Source organism: Tamandua tetradactyla, chromosome 7 (genome assembly GCF_023851605.1).
Source record: "Tamandua tetradactyla isolate mTamTet1 chromosome 7, mTamTet1.pri, whole genome shotgun sequence".
In the NCBI taxonomy this organism is placed as follows: domain Eukaryota; kingdom Metazoa; phylum Chordata; class Mammalia; order Pilosa; family Myrmecophagidae; genus Tamandua; species Tamandua tetradactyla.
In genome coordinates, this window is record NC_135333.1 from 131,346,530 (window position 1) to 131,367,658 (window position 21,129).

Genomic DNA, 21,129 nt, shown 5'->3' on the forward strand with positions numbered 1-21,129 from the left:
ATACTTCCTCTATTCTTACTTCTGGGAACTACCAGTGGTCAGCTGTTGGCCTCCCAAAATTAATTCTCTAATTTTCCCTTCTTTCTTCTCCTATTTTCCATATTATTTGATATTTTGTCCAGCTTTCTGGGAAATTCTTTCCATTTTATTTAATCTTTTATTTTAATGATCATATTTATTATAAGAGTTTCCTGTCCTCTGTTTCTTCCTTTTTCATAATACTTTGTTTGTTTGTTTGTTTTTACTTTATAGTATCTCTCTGAGGACATTATTTATGGCTTTCCCAGAGTTTTTTATTGGTAATCTAGAGTTTACATTTTTCTATCTGTGTGCATGTTTATTTTAATCTGTATTTCAATCTGAAGTCATTCCCTAAGTGCCTAATGAAATTTAATTAAATGTTATATTTAAGAACAAAACTTTAAAACCTCATTTTGAAAGTTCTCTGTGCTTAGTGAATGGACTTTATCAACTCATGTCTTCATTGTGGTCCTAACATACTCCAATGATATCCTAACATTTATTTTTCAATAAAAGAATATTCCAGTCTCTTGCCTGAGTACAATGGGCAAGGGAGAATACATGGTTTGCTATAAAATTTCATAAATCAAAGAAGTAAGTAAGAGCTAGAGCTTTCACCATTCACAGAATCTGGTATCCTCACTTCTATAACATATCTCATCAAATAAATATCTGTTATTATTTGTGGTGGGAGAAGCAACCTGAATTTCTAACTGATCTATATACAGATTTCCAATAGAACAGGATTCTAAAGACCAATACAATAAAAGAGAGCAAAGAAATCCCATGAATTGAATTACTTTTAAAACTTTTTTTATTATATAATATAACATATAATGCAAAGAAAGAAAAAAGCAACAGTTTTCAAAGCACTCTTCAACAAGTAGTTACAGGACAGATCCCAGAGTTTGTCATGGGCTGCCATACCATCATCTCAGATTTTTCCTTCTAGCTGCTCCAAAACATTGGAGGCTAGAAGGATGAATTCAACTTTTTAATAAAAAACAAACACTGAGATATTTTTTTGTTTTATTTGTTTAATTTTTAAATCTTCATGGATTAATTTTTCTTCTTGCTAGAACATGTACTCTATTGACTCTATTAATGATTTAGAGATGTTAACAAAACCTCAAAGACAGAAAATGGATACAAAACTAGTAACTGGCCTAGAAGAGAGGAAAAATGCACAAATGACTGCCAACTAATATGACTAGCTTAGTTCTTTTTTTTTTGTCCATTGTTCTTTATAGTCATTTCTGAAAAAGACATTGTGAGGATTCCTATTAACATTAGCAGCCCCTTTCTACTGTTATTGATTTGCAGTCTGAGTAGAAGCTAAAAGGCCAGACCTTTGTTTTCCAGGGTTTATCAATTCTAAATCACTAATCTATAGACAGGCACCCACAGTCATAATGATATCATGTCATGAACCTTGAATTTCCATGTTAGTCTAGAAACTTTTGTTTTGTACCAGTAGGCTTCAATTTTCTGCCATTGCTGTAAACCTCAACTCTTCCAATTCCACCTTGAACTCTAACTCAAGACAGATCTGAAGTGGTGTGTTAAATTCAATATTCTCGTATTCCCAAGCATCCAATATACTTATAGACATTTTTGTTTGTATTTACATAATTACAAATACATCCTACTGAATACATACTAGTAATATAAATAGATAGTAGTAAAGCTTCTGAACATCAAAGCAAAGAGAATATCCTGAAGGTTTTTATCTATATATAGCTTATCTATTAAAAAAGGCAATCATATTCCATTACACATGTCAACAGTGGCACTCTATGCAAGGTGGTAACAGAGCCGTATCTTCCAAGTAGCAAAGAAAAACACCTTTTGTATCAACCACTGTCACACACACAAAAAATGCTATATAAAAAAAAAAATTCCTAAAACAATGGCTTGAAAAAAATGAGGATTTAGTTAGTTCACCAATCTGTAAATTGGCAATTTAGGCTGATCTCAGATCAGTGGTTCTTCTGATTTTGGCTGGGCTCACCCACATGTCTGGGGTCCAGCTGGCTATTTGCCAATCTAGGATGGCTTCAAGGTGGAGTAACTGGGGTAAGTTTATGCAAGCATGTTCTCATGGTAGTGGCTGAGGACAAAAGCAATCAAGACAAGTGCTTTTCAAGACTCTGCTTGTGTCATATTTGCTACTGTCCCATTGCCAAAGCAAGTCTTGAGTCCCAAACCCAGAATTAGAAGGAAGTAGATTTCAAAGTTATCTCACAAGAGGCATGAATATGAAGAGTGGGCTTGTGTAAAGAATAAGGGCCATTTTTGCAATCTGTCTGTGTTAGTATAAAACTGTCATGTTCCCCAGAAAAGTCATGTTCTTTAATCCTCATTCAATAATCCTGGGTGGGATCTTTTTTATTGTTTCCATGGAGATGTGTCTCCACCCATTCAAGGTGGGGTTGCTTACTGGAGTCCTTTAACAAGGAACCATTTTGGAAAAAGCTTTAGAGCCAATAGAGCCCAAACAGCCTGAGATCTTTGGAGATGGAGAAGGAAAATGCCCCAGGGGAGGCCTTATGAAATGGAGAGAAAGCTAGCCATGTTCCTTCCCACCTGAGAGAGATATCCTGAACGTCACTGGCCTTTTCTTTGGAGTTAAGGTATCTTTCTCTGGATGCCTTAGTTTGGACATTCCTTTGGCCTTAGAACTGCAAATTAATAAATTCCCTTTTTAAAAGCCATTCCATTTCTGGTATATTGCATTCCAGCAGCTTTAACAAACTAAAACAGATTTTGGTACCAGAGAAGTGGGTTGCTGCTGTGGTTTGTAAATGCCAAACATGTTGGAATGGCATTTTAGATGGATAAAGGAAAGATTTTGGAAGAGTTGTGAGGGGCTTGATAGAGAAGGCCAAGGATTCCTTGAAGAGACTGTTGGTATAAATGTGGACTCCAAAGAGACCTCTAATAAAGCTTAGACAGAAATAATGCATGCATTATTGCAAAGTGGAAGGAAGGTTACCCTTGTTTTGAAGTGGCAAATAATCTGGTAAAATTGACTACTGGTTTTGGATAGAAGGCAGATTTTAAAAGTCATGAACTTAGATATTTAGCAGAAGAGATTTCCAAACTAAATGTGGAAAGTGTGGCTTTGTTTCTCCTTGCAGCTTATAGTGAAAACTGACAGGAAAGAGATAGCTGAGAACTGAACTCCTGGGTACAAAGAAACCAGAAAGTATTGTTCTGGAAAATTCTGGGCTTCCAGAAAGGGAGAACCCAGAGAATCGCACCCCAGATGAAGATTTAACCAAACATAGAATTAGTCACCCATTACAGGACAAGTGAGGATTTGAGATGGAGTTATCCAGAAAGGATTTGTATAAAGTCTTTTTGTCTGCTGGGCATGATCCCAGCATATTGCATAGAAAACCAAAAAGAGTGCTGTGGGATTTGTATAAATGGAACTGCTGCCAGTCCAGACTAAAAAGGATAGAAAAGGGACACACTGAAGGAAAAACCACTTCAAAGGTAGAACCATGGAAGTTAATGTCTGAAGCCAAGAAACATCAGGCCAGGAGAGTGGATCCACCCAAGCACTTGGAGAGAGTGAGTTTGCTCCCAAAATTGAGGGAAGGAGTTTCAGTGCCTCAGGCCTTGGAGAGGGTGGAGTACATTCCTTGGAGATTGTGGGAAGCCTGGCTGCAACTGCATTGTTCTGAGGGGGCTGAGCTGGTGCCCCAGAAATGACAGAGGGCCCAGGTTCTGCCCAATGATTGGAGAGGGTGGGGCCAAGAAAAAGGTGGGCTCCCCAATGTCCTCCAGTGTTGCAAACTTCACAGCAGCATTTGGAGAAAGCAGGGCCACTAAATAGGCCCTTGAAAAGGGTGGGACTGCCATTTTCTAAAGCCCCAAGGATGAATGACTCTCAGACTTATAAATCCTATGGAGTTTGCCCTGCAGGTATTTAGAACTGTTTGGGTCCAGTGACCCCTGTGTTTTCTCCAGTTCATCCCTATGGAAATGGTAATATGTACCCTATGACTACTCCTCCTTTGTATATTGGCAGCAGATAAGCTGTTCTGAGTTTTACAGTTCACAGCCAGAGAAGAACTTTGCCTTAGGACAGACCATGCCTGTAGCTGACTTTGTTGAGAGTTTGTACTGTTTCTAATTTTGTATTGTATTTGCAGTTTTATTGATATGTTTTAAGGCTTTGTGATATTGTGATGGAATGAACATATTTTGCATTTGGAAATAAAATGTCTTTTGGGGGCCCAAAGGGTGGAATGTGCTGGTTTGAAACTGTTGTGTATCCCAGAAAAGCCATTTTCTTTAATCCTCATTCAGTATTGCTGGGTGGTATCTTCTTCATTGTTTCCATGGAGATATGACCCACCCAATTGTGGGTGGTAACTTTTGATTAGTTGATTTCCATGGAGATGTGTCTCCACCCATTCAAAGTGGGGTTGCTTACCAGAGTCCTTTAAGAAGGAATCATTTTCAAAAAAGTTTTAGGGCCAATAGAGCCCACATAGCCAGAGACATTTGGAGATTCAGAAGGAAAACACCCCTGAGGAAGCCTTGTGAAATGGAGAGAAAGCTAGCAGATGTTACCAGCTGAGAGAGAAACCCCGAACATCATCAGCCCTTTCTTTGGAGTTAAAGTATCTTTATCTGGATGCTTTAGTTTGTACATTTCTATGGCATTAGAACTGTAAACTTGCAATTTAATAAATTCCCTTTTTAAAAGATGTTGCATTTCTGATACATTCATTCTGGCTGCTTTAGCAAACTAAACACTGTCATAGCTCTGAGATACAGTTTTATACCTAACCAAACTATCATTCAAAGTAAAATGCAGACATTTTGAAACAGTTATGTTTATACCAACAAATTTATACCAACAAATTATCTCTAGAAAATTTAGTAAGTTATGCTTGATACCAAAAGGAAACAGGAATCCAAAAAGAATAATAAAATGCAACAAATAATGGTATGAAAGACATCTGTTTAAAATTATTAAATAGCTAAAAACAATTTTAAATTGACCTGTTTAAAAAATCTAAAAGTCCAGGCTGTATCAAAATATGAGTTTGAAGAAAGGAATGGAATCAAAGTGGAATACAAAAGAAAGTAAAACATGCTAAATTTTAGTCTTGTTTTGGGAAAGATTTGATTCTAAATATTGCACAAAAATATTTTATATGCATTTTCCTAAGAGAAACTACAAAACAATAGGTGTGGAGAATATATATAATGCAATAGAGGAAAAAGAAAACAAGGAAAGTGGCATTATTCCGAATAAAGTAAAGAGAGTTAAAAAAAAAAAAAAAGAAAGAAAAATGTGATGAAAAACACAAAATAAGATGACTTAAGTGGGCAAAATATAGCAGAATCAAAATAAATATAGATAAACTTCCCAGTAATAAGACTGACAGACTGATTTTTAAAAATCAATGTAAGTACTCATTATAAAAAAGTAAACCAAATTGATACAGGTATGTTAAAAAACAAATAGAAAAAAATTTAAATGCTACTATGATTAAAGCGCTAATATAAAGAAAGTTGGTTTGTGATGCATTTTAATGTCAAATGGACAGAATTCAAAGAAAACAAATAGTGAAAGCTATAGGGAGAAGTTTAACACTGTTAATATTTTTAAACTCAAGATTAATATATATCATGAATATTTGTGTGCCCAGTAACATAACTTCAACAAAATTGTAGCAAATGGATGGAATTATAAGGAGAAATTTAAAAATACACTACCATTGCAACAGAGCCTAATTCATTTTTTTTAAATATCAAATAGAACAAAAAAGGCTAATGTAGAGAAAATTATTAGTAATCAATAAGCTTGATTTAATACACATTCTTTTTTACCACTGATGGAATACTTACAATTGATAGAATTTTAGACCACAAACAAAATCTCAGCTAAAGAATTGACATCATATATTCTACATTCAACAATTTAAAAGATAATCATCTTTGAAATGGAATTACATAATTAAGAAATTTACATGCTTAATTAAACTTCAGTTTTGATTAAGAAAATTTATAAAAACATCAAATTCTTCATTAACTGCTAAAAATGTATGCAATTATTTTTAACACATATGATATGCTGCATAAAGTTCACATAGAAAAGTATTTGGCAAAGTTTAAAATTTTTGTTACATTTTTTAAGTTTAAATGAATCTTCAGAATTTCACTAAATTCTTATAAATGTTCACTAATGTTCATGCAAACCATAAATATTCCTCTCCTGTATCACATTCACAGAAATTATATCAAAGTGATACAGTAATCAATCCATAGCCATGCTCTAAAACAAGAACTCTCAGCAGACCAGAAAATGTGAAGAATTACAAAAATCCTGGAAGTGTACAGGACCACATTGAAGAGAGAAACTGTAACCCAGGATACACACAAAAGGGTACATATTTAGAAAATGTGAGCTATACCAAAGTTGCTGTATGACTAGACGTGAAGGGAATAAGAAGTTGGTCTGGGACATAGAATGGAAGTGTTGTTTATTGGGTGATTTTCTAACTTGATAAAGCATATCTTCAAGAGAAACCTCAGGTGAAATCATGCTCAATGGTCAGATATTAGAAGTATATCTTCTATGGCAGCAATTCCCACTAAAATGTAGCATTGGACTAGAGATGCTGGCCTATGAAATAAGAAAAAATAAATTAAAATGAAAAAGAAGAGATGAAACTTTTTACAGTAATATGAAAATGTTTGCAGTTATCTTATCATCAGTTTAAAGAATTAATTGAAAAGCTTTTAGCGTTAAGAGAGTCCAGAAAGGGCATAGATCAACATACAGGTTTGACACACTAACAGTATCTAATTGGAAAATAAAATTTAAAAAAAAATCAAACTCACAATTGCATTTTTAAAATACATTGTTCCTAGGAATAAAGTTAACAAATGTACAAGACCTTACAGAGAAAATTATAAAATTTGACTGAAGACATTAAAAAGACCTAGAGATGGATGGAAACAGCCAAAATGTCCATCAACAGATGAGTGGCTAAACAAACTGTGGTATATACATACGATGGAATATTATGCAGTTTTAAGACAGAATAAACTTATGAAGCATGTAATAACATGGATGAACCTAGAGAACATTATGCTGAGTGAGTCTAGCCAAAAACTAAAGGACAAATACTGTATGGTCCCACTGATGTGAACCAACATTCGAGAATAAACTTGGAATATGTCATTGGTAACAGAGTCCAGCAGGAGTTAGAAACAGGGTAAGATAATGGGTAATTGGAGCTGAAGGGATACAGACTGTGCAACAGGACTAGATACAAAAACTCAAAAATGGACAGCACAATAATACCTAATTGTAAAGTAATCATTGTTAAAACACTGAATGAAGCTGCATCTGAGCTATAGGTTTTTTTTTTTTTTTGTCTGTCTGTTTGTGTGTTTGTCTTTTTTTTTTTTTACTATTATTATTACTTTTATTTTTTTTCTCTATATTAACATTCTATATCTTTTTCTGTTGTTTTGCTAGTTCTTCTAAACCGATGCAAATGTACTAAGAAATGATGATCATGCATCTATGTGATGATGTTAAGAATTACTGATTGCATATGTAGAATGGAATGATTTCTAAATGTTGGGTTAATTTCTTTTTTTTGTTAATTAATAAAAAAAAAAAAAGACCTAAATAAATGGAGAGATATGAAATGTTGATGAATAAGAAAACTTAATTCCTCTTAGATGGTTGTGTCTAAATGCTTTTATCTTTGGTTGTGTTCTTCTTTCTACTCTATGTATTCTCCATTGATTGGAGTCATTCTTTAATCACATGTCATATGCCAATAATTTAAGAATATGTCACCTCCAGACCTCACCCTTGAGCTCACTAAATAAATATTTTATTAAGCATCCATTATATCTCAAGCACTTGAAGAACTTACAATGCATGTCTTAACTATACACCTGATATTTACATCTGGATATCTTGCAGTCATCTCCTACTTAACTTGCTCAAAATGGAATTTGTGACAGAATCTTATATCAGTTAAGATTATATGTGGCCCCCCACATATAGTCCCAGTGGGACTATGTTCACCAGCACTGGTTCAAGTGGGGTTTGCAAGGCACCTCTGTCCAAGATTCTTTTACTGGTCACCAGTACCCTGTCCCTTTTACAGACCTTCCTCCAGCCACACTATCAGAAGTTCTTTGAATAAGTCAAGAATGACTTCTAGATTTGGAGGCTGATGTAAGGAAGAACAATTTTCCTTGATTTGAAAGATACTTTCTGTATTGTCTGTTTATTTATAATTGTAGGATAGTATAATCTTCTTTTAATTTATAATTGTAGGATATTATTATCTTCTTTGAAAGAAGATATGTCAGCAGAAAATTTGGATTGTTTTTCTTGGGTTCCTGGGTGTATTAGTTAGGGTTTTCTAGAGAAACAGAATCAAATCAGAATAAAAAACACTTGCAAATATAAAATTTATAAAAGTGTCTCACGTGACCGCAGGAATGCAGAGTCCAAAATCCACAGGGCAGACTGTGAAGCCGACGAGTCCAATGGAGGGTCTGGATGAACTCCACAGGAGAGGCTCACCAGCCAAAGCAGGAATGGAAACTGTCCCCTCTGAATCCTCCTTAAAAGGCTTCCCATGATTAGATTAAGCATCACTCATTGTAGAAGACACTTCCCTTTGACTGATTACAAATGGAATCAGCTGTGGATGCAGCTGATATGATCATGATCTAATTCTATGAAATGTCCTCATTGCAACAGACAGGCCAGCACTTGCCCAACCAGATAAACAGGTACCACAACTTGGCCAAGTTGACACATGTCCCTGACCATGACAGTCCACCCCTTGTCAACTTGGCAGCTATATATATATCACCTTAAACCATACTTAATTTCCAAATGAAAACAATAAAACACATTTTTTTCCTTTTACCTGACAATACTCACTTGTCCTGCATATACTGGAAACACATTAAATCTCTCCAGAATAGGGGGCAAATCCTTGGGAAACATTCGTTCTTAAACTTGATATCTTACAACTTAAGTAGTATAACATGAACAAAACAGCATTACAGTCCTCGTTTCTGTAACTGATCACATGGTCGAAGTTCATATTTATCACTACCCTCTTCCACTACCCATTCCATGTTCCCTTTACCCTCAGCAAGCACTTCAGCTGGCCATGGTTCTTTGCCTGGTGGGGTGACCCAAACCTTCATTCCTTAAGTTTCAGAGCCATTAGTTGTCCTGCCTGGATTGCATTGTTGCAGTTTTCCATTGATTTTAATCATAGGGCATGGTAGTACCAAAAGACACCCTTGGGGAGCTCCTATATTCCAAGAAAACTCTTCTTTACCTCCATTATGTAGTTGCAGTCCTACTTCTTCCTGATAGTCAGGGTCAATTACCCCAGACAAAAATATATTCTCCTTCTTCTCTTGTTGATCCAGTGGCATAAGTAGCCCAAAGTGACCAGGTGGCAGTCTTAACTTCCAGTTCAGTGGAATCATTGTTGCTTCTCCTGGAGGAAGCACACTCCATTTTGGAACTAAAACCTGTAGACCAGCAGAGCTCAGGGTAGTTCTGCTGCTGTGGTTTGCAAATACTAGATATGTTGGAACATGGCTAAGGGGAAGATTTTGGAGGAATTGTGAAGAGAATGATGGAGAAGTCCTGGAGTGCTTGAAGTGACTGTTGGTGTAAATGGAACCACTGTCAATCTTGACAAAGGAGAACACAAAAGGGAGAGATTGGAGTTTGCAGAGTGAGAACCATGGAAGCTCAGGTCTGAAGCCAAGAAACCTCGGCCAGGAGAGTGGACCCACCCATATACATGGAGAGGGTGAGTTTACCCTGAAGGGCGAGGATGAATCTCCCCTCTCATTGCAGTGGAAGAGTTGTGCAGCCTCAGGCCTTGGAAAAGGTGTTGCACGCTCCTTGGGGAACAGGGAGAGCCTGGCTGCCAACACATGGAGGGGTTGAGCGTGTGCCCCAGAAATGGCAGAGAGCCCAGGGGTGGCCCTGATGCCTGGAGAGAGTGGAGCTGAGAGATGGTCTCCTCAATGTTCCCTGAGGTTGATTTGGAAAGAGGCAGGCCACTGCATAGGCCCTCGGAAAGGGTGTGACTGCCACTTTTTAAAGCCGAAGGATGTATGACTTTCAGGCTTTGAAATCCAATGGTGTTTTCCCTGCGGGTTTTTCTTCCACTTTCTCCCTATGGATCCTGTGACTGTCCTCCTTTGCATATTGGCATCAGATGACTTGTTTTGAGATTCACAGGTCCACAGCCAGAAAAGAATTTTTTGCACCTGTTTGAGGTGATGCGTGTAGTTGCCAAGTTGACAAAGGGTGGACATGTAGTAGTTAGATTCAGTTGTCAACTTGGCCAGGTGAAGACACCTAGTTCTGTTGCTGTGACTTGAGCCAATGGTACGTAAACCTCATCTGCTGCTAATTACATCTGCAGTGGGCTAGGAGGTGCCTGCTACAATGAATGACGTTTGACTTAATTGGTTGGTGCTTAAATGAGAGAGTGCAACGTAGCACAGCCCAAGCAGCTCGGCATTCCTCAACTCAGCACTCGCAGCTCAGCCCAGGCCTTTAGAGATGCAGAAAGAAATCACCCCAGGGAAAGTTGCTGGAACTCGGGGGCCTGGAGAGAAGACCAGCAGAGACCATCCTGTGCCTTCCCACATAAGGAAGAACCTCAGTGGAAAGTTAGCTGCCTTTCCTCTGAAGAACTAACAAAATAAATCCCCTTTTATTAAAAGCCAATCCGTTTCTGGTGTGTTGCATTTCAGCAGCTAGCAAACTAGAACACTGGTTTTTGTCAGACTTGTTTGACTTTATCCTCATTGAAACTATGCAATTTTCAATTACTATCACTGCAGCCAGCAGTTTGCCTTCTGGATTCCTGGCACCTGTGTTTCCTCTGTTTGTACCATTTTACTCCTCCATTCCAAGAGTTCGAAGTGACATGACACAAGTCCTGGGTCAGTTTTCCATCACAGATAAGACATTGATTTATGTATTGGAACTCTATCTTTTCACTTCTGGCTCCTACATTTGCATTGTAGTCATAAATGGATTCATTTCTGGTGTCTGCTATAACAGCAATGTATTAAAAGTTCATCAGGTATATGGGCTATATTTTAAAACATCAACTTCTGTCTGAGACCAAAGGAAGATATGTTTATTTGGTGCAAAATTTATATTTTTGGTAGCATGCTATCTAATTTAACTTGTATGGTCAGTTTTTTCAAACACCATAATTACATGGAATCTTGAATAAGGAGTGAGATCTTATTGGTTTATACAGGTTGGTGTGATGCCCTGATACATCCCAGAGCAGAAAATAGCAAAGTATTTGGGAAGTCCCCTTGTGGCAGTCGACTGGGGAGAAAGGAATAAGTATTAAACTTCCTCATCTGGGGAATTCCTGATATTTTTGCAAGCATTGGAGACAACCAGTTTAATAGGCCCAGCCCTCAATCTTGTAGCTTGCCCCTGTGAAGCTTATTCCTGAAAAGAAGAAGCTAAGCCTGCTTATAATTATGCCTAAGAGTCACCTCCAGAGAACTTCTTTTGTTGCACATATGTGGCCTCTCTCTCTCTAAGCCAACTTGACAGGTGAATCACTGCCCTTCCTGCTACATGGGACATCACTCCCAGGGTTATAAATCTCCCAAGCAATGTGGGACATGACTCCCAGGTATGAGCCTGGAGCTGGAATCAAGGGATTGGAAAAGCTTTCTTGACCAAAAGGGGGATGAGAGAAAGAGACAAAATAAAGTTTGAGTGGCTGAGAGATTCCAAACAGAGTCAAGAGGTTATCCTGAAGGTTATTCTTTTTTTTTTTTTTTTTTTTTTTTTACATGGGCAGGCACTGGGAATCGAACCCAGGTCCTCTGGCATGGCAGGCAAGCATCCTTACCTGCTGAGCCACCAGGGCCCACCCCTGAAGGTTATTCTTATGCATTATGTAAATAGCCCTTCTCAGTTTTTGGTGTATTGGAATGGCTGAAGGAAAGTACCTGATGCTGTTGAACTGTGTTCCGGTAGCCTTGATTCTTGAAGAATACTGTATAGTAATATTGCTTTTACAATGTGACCGTGTGATTGTGAAAACCTTGTGACTGATGCTTCCTTTGTCCAGGGTATGAACAGATGAGTAAAAGAATAAAGACAAAAAAATGAATAATACGGGTTGGATAAGGGGTAAAAAAAAAAAATGGGTAGATTGCAATACTAGTGGTCAATGAGAGGGAGGGGTAAAGGGGTCTGGGATATATGGGGTTTTCTTTCTTTATATTTCTTTTTCTGGGGTGATGCAAATGTTCTAAAAATGATTGTGATGATGAATATACAACTATATGATGATATTGTGAGCAACTAATTGTATATTTTCGGTGGACTGTATGGTGGTGCATGAAGATATCTCAATAAAAATGTTTTTTAAAAAAGGTTCATCAGGTGCTCTGCATCCCCTACTGGATGGCAAAGTTATTTTCTTGGACACTTGCACCATTTCTCATCATCAGAACCCACCAATGAAGTGAGAATCAGGATGGGAGCAACAGTAGATGTCTGGAGGCAGCAAAGAATGGAGCTTAACCGTCAACTGATGCTCTCGGTTTGCATAAGAGAGGCAACGAAGAGTGCAGCAGGGAGGAATGATCAATTGGAATAGTCCTTTCCCTCCTTAACAGTAGGGATGAAACATAAACTATCAGGATGGCTGGAAGTATGAACAAGTACCTCCTCCTCTAGAGGTTTCTGAAGATCATGGAGTATCCTGATTCATGGAGATGGGATCTTCCAGAGGTGATGTTTGGACACCCTGAGAGATTCAAATAATAACCTTATAGTGGTTACCAACTTCTTACTGCAGCGCTAACAGTCCTGAGGCACCAACACAGGGGCAGGCCCAGTGCTGTGGAATGACAGGGGTACAGTCCCCACTTGCGAATCAGCCCAGGTGGACCAGGCACTTTCTATAGATACAATATTCTCGCGGGTACAGGGAAGTCCCTACTGCTCCCCATCCAAAACTCCAAGATCACTGCAGTTAACGGTATCAGAATGAATTTGTCATTAAATTAGCATGTATTGTCTATCTTTATTTTTATTGGATATTTTCCTTAATTTGGCAAATTATCACTTATTCCATACATATTGAAATTACAGATTTCTGCAAGCAGTTAAATGGCAATCCAGATATTGCAATCCAGATGGGAAATTACTGCTGTCTTAATATTCTTTTTACTATAATGCATTATCCTATATAATATTTGATCATCATAATCTTAAAGGGAAAAGGTCAATGTTATTTTAGAAAGGGTATGTCAAATTATTTGTCATGCATTTTTTAATCAGTATTTTTCTTCTCAAATTTGTTATTAAGCCCCAGTGGCTGTTTGGTACACAGACTTCCTAGGAGATGAGCAATACCCATCTGCTGTATACAATGTTAGCCAGGCCTATGTGCTGAGGGAGGAACCGGGAGCTAAATCCTGCTCCACTTCATTCTAGCCCAGTCCAGTCCAGGGAGTTTTCCACAGCTCCTTCTCCCTACTTCCACTAGAAATAATAATAATAAAGTACTAGTTCAACATTCTGAAATACGCTATGGAACTTAACTGGAGTTAATTTAACACAGAACATCCAGAGTTAACTACTAAAGCTAGAGGATGAAAACATGAAAAAGAGAAGAGTGGGCTTCCTGAAGCCATACGATGGCCCCACCAGTGTGTTCAGGGAGTGGTCCCAGGTCTGCTGACTGTGAGAAGAGAAGAGAAGACAAAACATCTGAACCTGTGGTTTTGCCTGACTTTCGCCCAACTGCAGAGCTAAACTGCCTGGCCCTCACTGTTCACACCTAGCTCTGCTGATAGCAGTTTCTCCCTGGCACCTAGATATCCAGTCATCTCATCAATGTTCCAGGCCAACAGACAATGAGGAGCAAAGGGAGACAACGCAAAAGCTGCCTGATACCTTTTATGTAGCTTTCCTGTAAGTTCAATCTAATAGTTTCTGTTTAATACCATTGATCAGAATTAAGTCACATGGTCACCTCTATTTTCAAGGAGAGCTGAAAAATATGTTTGCGGAACCATCCAAAAATATGAGGTTCTGTTGGTAAAGAAGAAAGGGAGAACTGCTTTGTCATAAGTAATTGGCAGTTTCTGCCACAGAGACACAAAAAGTGCTAACAGTGATTGACTCTGGGGAGGGAAATTGAGAAACTAGGGGTTGAGTGTGCAAGTGAAACTTATTTTCCATTGTATACTCATACAGTCTTAACGTTTAAAGCATAATTATAGACTATTTATTTTAAAATACTTTTTCATTGAATTTGTCATCTTCTTTCATGAGCTCACCTATTCCATTTTACAAATTTTTCTCTTTGGGTAAAAGGCAGCATCATTCACCTAGCCATCCATACTAGACAAGTCAATATCATCTTCAACCTCTGTTTCAGCCTGAATATTTGCATCTCACAAAGCACCAAATCAAAACAATTTTATCACAGAACTGTTTTGCTTGTCTTTGAGTTCTCTAGTTTCTCTCCATCCTTATCACTATTGCTTTATTTTAAGCCTTCAAAATATCTAGTAGGACTATTGCAAGGACCTATTGTTTGGTATTGCCTTCCCCAGTTACTCTCAATTCCTGTCCACATACCAAATTGCTACTAGTTAGTATTTGAGCTAATTGGGGGAAAAAGCTGCAAAGAAAAGAAAAGTTTCTGAACCAAAATTAAGAATCATGAGATGTAGGGATTCCTTTTTAGCTTTTCTACTGACTGGCTGAGCCTAGAGAAAATGTATTTTCTTGAACCTCAGTTTTCCAATATGAAGAAAGAAGTACCATACTAAATGATAGGATAATTTGCTAACAGTTGAAGAACATATGGATGCTTTGACATAAACTTCAAAACATTTATTGAGTCACAAGTTTCAGTTGCTTGCTTAATTATCACTCGGTATTGAACTGTGTTTTGAAAAACTGTAAAAAAATGGTTTAAATTGTACCATATTTTTGTCAGCTATAATTCAGTGACTGCTACATTTGAATTTTAAGTATATTTGAATATGTATTAAGTCAGGAATCATGCAAAAACACTTATGTTTTAACAGATTGAGCTTTAATTAAATTTTAGGAAGGCAAAGGAAAAAATGGAAATGTATTTGACATCAGATTTTATGGTTGGTTAGATTTGGGAAAAATAATCACAAACTAAAACAAAATCACCAATAAATCTGAAATCAAATAATTTCAGAATAAAAGGCTATAACACTTTGTGCACTAAATGGTGAGTAATATGTACCAGCAAAATTAGCAAGTTTCTTTTTATCTAAAGAGACTAGTAAAACTAAGACATATTTACAATGAGAATTTAAACATGCTCTTTTAAAATTAATATAATAGTTCTTTATCCTCTCTACCACAAAGGGATGCATGACTGGACATAACTTTCATGTTATCCTCTGCTTTTGTGGAAAAGCTATCATAGACTCAGAATTTAAAATGTACCTTTCTTATTTATTAAGAATGGTATTGCATGAAGGAAATGGAGAAGGTGCTCCCCCAATCAGCAGCTGGATGTAACATAAACCTGAAAGTTCTGGTTTTCTTTCACATGGAGGTTCAAGCCAAGACTCCTCAGAAAATTGTCTTTTGCTAGGTCAGCCCTGGAGAGGTAGGGCCTAATTGCGCTCAAGCTATGGAGGAGGAACTTTGTACTGGTTTAAATCTGTTGTGTACCCCAGAAAAGCCATGTCCTTTAATCTTCATTCAGTATTGCTGCATGAGAGCTTTTTGATTGTTTGCATGGAGATGTGACTCACCCCAATTGTGGATGGTAATTTTTGATTAGATGGTTTCCATGGAAATGTGTCTCCACCCATTCAAGGTGGGGTTGCTTACTGGAGTCCTTTAAGAGGGAACCATTTTGGAAAAAAGCTACAGAACCCACACAGCCAGAGACCTCTGATATAAAGAAGGAAAATGCTCCCTGTGGAACTTCCTGAAACAAGAAGCCTGAGAGGAAGCTAGCAGACATCGCCAAATTTGTCATGTGCCTTTCCAATTAAGAAAAAAAACCCTGAATGATATCAACCTTCTTGAACCAAGGTATCTTTCTCTGGATGATGTAGATTGGATACTTCTATAGACTTACTTTAATTTGGACATTTTCACAGCCTTAGATCATGTAACCTTGCAACTTAATACATTCCCCTTTTTAAAAGTCATTCTGTTTCTGGTATATCACATTCCAGCAGCCAGCAAACTAGAACAGATTTTGGTACAGAGAGTAGGGTGCTGCAGTTTACAAATACCAAAATGTTGGAACAGCTTTTTAAATGGATAAGGGGAAGTTCTGGAGGGTTTATGAGGAGCGTGATAGAAAAGACCTAGAATGCCTTGAAGAGACTATTGGTAGAAATGTGGACTCTCAAGATATCTCTGGTGAAGCTCTAGACAGAAATAAGGCATGTGTCATCACAAATTGGAAGGAAGGTGGCCCTTATTTTAAAATGGCAAGTAATTTGGCACAATTGACAAGTAGTTTTGGCTGGAAGGCAGATTTTAAAAGCCATGAACTTGGATATTTAACGGAAAAGACTTCCAAATTAAATGTGGAAAGTGCAGCCTAGTTTCTCCTTACAGCTTATAGTGAAATGTGATAGGGAAGAGATAATTTGAGAAGTGAACTTTTGGGTATAAAGAAACCAGAAATAGATGTTCTGGAAAATTCTGGGTTTCCAGAAAGGAAGACCCCAGAGAATAGAGCCCCATGTGGGGATTTAACCAAATGTGGAACCAGTCAGCCATTTCAGAAAAGGCCAGGATTGGATGGAATTATCCAGAAAGGATTTGTGGAAACTCCTTTTGTCTGATGGCATGATCTGAGCATACTGACTAGAAAGCCAACAAGAGTGTTGTAGGATCTGTACAAATGGAACTGCTTCCAGTCTGGTAAAAGTCTCAGAAAAGGGACAAAGTGAAGGTAAAATGTCTTCAGAGGTAGAACCATGGAGACTGAGATCTGAAGTCAAGAACTCTTGGGCAAGGAGAGTGGACACACCCAAGAGTATGTTGAAGAGATTAAAAGTATTGGGAAAATCCTTGAGGGGTGGGAGAAAAATTATGGAAATATTGACCTTTACAACTGGGGTAACCCTAATACTGTCTCAAACATTAGGGATTCCCAAGTTAATAGGCCAGGCCCTCGATCTTAAGGCATGCTCTTGTGAAGCTTACTTATGTAGCATAGAAGCTAAGCCTACCTATAGTTATGCCTAAGAGTTATTTCCAGAAAACTTCTTTTGTTGCTCAGATGTGGCCTTTCTCTCTTTAAGTCCAACTCTACAAGTAAAATCATTACCCTCCCCACTATGTGGGACATGACATCCAGGGGCGAAAATCCCCCTGGCAACATGGAATATAAAACCCAGGAATGACCATGGGATTGACAATGACTTCCTGACCAAAAGAGGGGGAAAAAATGTAACAAAATAAGGTATCAGTGGCTAGCAGAGTTCAAATAGAGTTGAGAGGCCATTCTAGAGGTTGCTCTTATACAAGCTTCAGCTAGATATTGCTATTTACCATGGTTTGCCAAACCCCACTGTACCAGTTTGAAGCTATTAGGTACTCCACAAAATCCATGTCTTTTAATCATCATGTAATATTGCTGGATGGGATCATTGTGATTGCTTCCATGGAGATGTGACTCACCCCAATTGTGGGTGGTAATTTTTGATTAGATGGTTTCCATGGAGATGTGTTTCCACCCATTCAAGATCGGGTTGCTTACTGGAGCCCTTTAAGAGGGAACCACTTTGGAAAAAGCTACAGAGCCACCAGAACTAACAGAGCACACACAGCCAGAGATCTTTGGAGATACAGAAGGAAAATGCCCCCCAGGGAAGCCTTATGATATGAAGAGAGAAAGCTAGCTGACATTGCCAGGTCTCAGCCCTCTAAGCTGAGAGAGAAACCTTGAACTTCATTGGTCTTTCTTGAATCAAGTATCTTTTCCTGGATGCCTCAGTTTGGACATTTTCACAGCCTTAGAACTGTAAACTTGCAACTTAATAAATTCCCTTTTTAAAAGCTGTTCCCTTTCTGGTATATTGCATTCCAGCAGCTTTCAAACTAAAACATTACCCAAAACCATTTCTGTCAACCCTAAAGAGTGCTTAGTGCTCTATCTGAGATTCCACAAAAGTTTCACACACTGTGATTACTTTCCAGAAGCCTACAACCTCCAGATGGGTTCCTAGACCATATAAGTCCTGAATTGCAGAGGGGCCAGCCTCTCTAGAACATCAACTAGTGCCATCCCCCAGCCCATATTATAGACAGCCCTTTCCAACGTGAAAAAGTTAGAAGCGGAAGAGTCCAAAAACCCCTAAAGATTGGGAGAAGGATCAAAGGAGAAGGAGGCATTATAACAGGGAAGATAGAATTTAACAGATGAGTATGGATGCTGAATCATTATGTTATTTGTTTAAGTTTCCTGTGTCTTGGAGCACCTAGAAGGAAAAACTTAAGATTATGGGACTGCAACCCATACCAAAGTCTGAAATATGTTCTATAAGTACTTGTCACAATGACTTTGAAGTTTATCCCTTTTTTGCATGTCGTATTTCACAATTTAAAAAATGCTCAGAAAACTAAGCTAGCCATAGATGTAAGTGTTTATTTCTGAACTCTCTATTTGATTTCATTGGCCTATATAGCTATCATTTTACCACTACCATGCTGTTTTGATTACTGTAGCTTTGTAATAAGTTTTAAAATCAGGAAGTGTGAGTCCTCCAACTTCATCCTTCTTTTTCAAGATGTTTTTGATGGTTTAGTGTCCTTTATCCTTCCTTAGAAATTTGATGATTGGTTTTTCCATTTCTGCAAAGAAGGTTGTGTGAATATTGATGGGGATTGCATTGAATCTGTAAATCGCTTTGTGTGGAATTGAAATCTTAACAATATTTAGTAGTCTTCCAATCCATGAACATGGAATATTCTTCCATTTACTTAGGTCATCTTTGATTTCTTTTAGAAATATTTTGAAGTTTTCCATTTAAATCCTTGATTGAATTTACTCCTAGATATTTCATTCTTTTAGCTACAGTCATTGGAATTTTTTTCTTTATTTCCTCTACAGATTGTTCATTACTGGTGTAAAGAAACACTACTGATTTTGGGGTGTTGATCTTGTACCCCACTACTTTGCTGAATTCATTTATTAATTCTAGGAGCTTTGTTGTAGATTTTTCAGAATTTTCTGTTTTTAGGATCATATTACCTGCAAATAGGGACAGTTTTACTTCTTCCTTTCCAATGTGTATGCCTTTACTTCTTTTTCTTCCCTACGTGCTCTGGCTAGAACTTCCAGTACAGTGTTGAATAACCATGGTGACAGTGGGCATCCTTGTCTTATTCCTGATCTGAAAGAGAAAGCTTTCTGTCTTTCACCATTAAGCACAATGTTAGCCATGGGTTTCTATTTGTGCCCTTTGTCATGCTGAGGAATATTCCTTCTATTCCTAGCTTCTAAGTGTTTTTTCTTCTTTTCAGATCTTCAGGCTACAGGTTTTTAATTAAGCCAGTTTTCATTGTAGTAATTAGTCTAAACATCTTGCCTGTAGTATCATTCCCAAACTCACTTGGATATTTTATAGTGATTTTAGACTTACAAATTTTTATGGGTCATAAAATCATTAATAATGATGATACTTATAACTAAAGTTTATTGACCACTTTCTATGTGTAAAGCTCTGTGCAAAGTGTTTTTTTCTGCATTTTTTCATTAATGTAAGATGACCTACAGATATTGTAACCATTAAATACAATTAAATTAAATGTAATACTACATTTATGGAGCATCTTCTACTATTTAGTCCTGTCTTAGTCACCAAAAGGGAAATAGAAGTTTGCAACATGCTTCTTGTCCAAAACATTTTTGTAGCTAATGACCTTTTAATCACTTTACCTTTTCTTTTCTTATATTTTCTATGAAACACTAATTCAGAGTGGTCAAGTGACTGCTTCAATGTCATACAACTTTTAAAGTCTGGAGGTAGGAAACTAACATTTTAGGATATACACTTTCAGACATTTTGACTTCTACATATTTATTAAAATATGGGAATATAGTGTCTGTTCTTCTTTGATTTAAAGCCTAAGATATATTTCATACATCTTTTCATGTCAATAAATATGTTTCTACAAATATACTACACTATCATTTATAATAATAAAGGCGGTTTTTATTAAGTTGCAAGTTTACAGTTCAAAGGCTGTGAAAATGTCCCAGTTAAAGCAAGGCTATAGAATTGTCCAATCCAAAGCAACCAGGGGACGATACCTTGGTTCCAGAAGGCTGATGAAATTCAGGGTTTCTCTCTCAACTGGAAAGGCCTATGGTGAACATGGTGACATCTGCTAGCTCTCTCTCCAGGCTTATAGTTCCATGAATCACCCCAGGGGTGTTCTCCTTCTTCATCTCCAAAGGTCACTGGCTGGTGGATTCTGTGGTTCTCTTCAAAATGCTTCCTCTTTTAAAGGATTCCACTAAACTAATCAAATCCCACCTGGAATGGGTAGAGTCACATCTCCATCTAATCAAAAAGTGAACACCCACAATTGTGTGTATCACATCTCCATGGAGATAATCTAATTAAAAGATTCCACCCTACATTGTTGAATAGGGATTAAAAGATACAGTTGCTCCTTCAATATTGGATCAGGATTAAAACATGGCTTTTCTAGAGTGCATAATCCTTTCAAACCAGCACAGTCCCCATTTTCTGCTAAAGACTTGTCAGTTCATATATGGTAACCATTTTAGTTAGGATAAGTTATATTACCTGTGCCAATAAACAAATTCCCAAATTCCTATAGGTTAGCACAATGAAACTTAATTTTTCTCTTATATCACATCCAATTACGGGTATATTAGTTGAGCAAACTTCCATGTGGTCATGCAGGGATTCAGATTCTTTTCATCTTGTGAGATTGCCATACCTTGGATACTCAGAGTCTATGGCTCACATGACTTCCACTCACATTCCATTTGGCCAGAACTCAGTAAC

General features: G+C 37.4%; 1 pseudogene; it reads left to right on the plus strand.

The window, feature by feature from the left end:
- The first annotated feature begins 8,090 nt into the window (after positions 1–8,090).
- Positions 8,091–12,920, plus strand: LOC143690679 (ubiquitin-associated domain-containing protein 2-like; annotated as a pseudogene).
- The last annotated feature ends 8,209 nt before the right edge of the window (positions 12,921–21,129 follow it).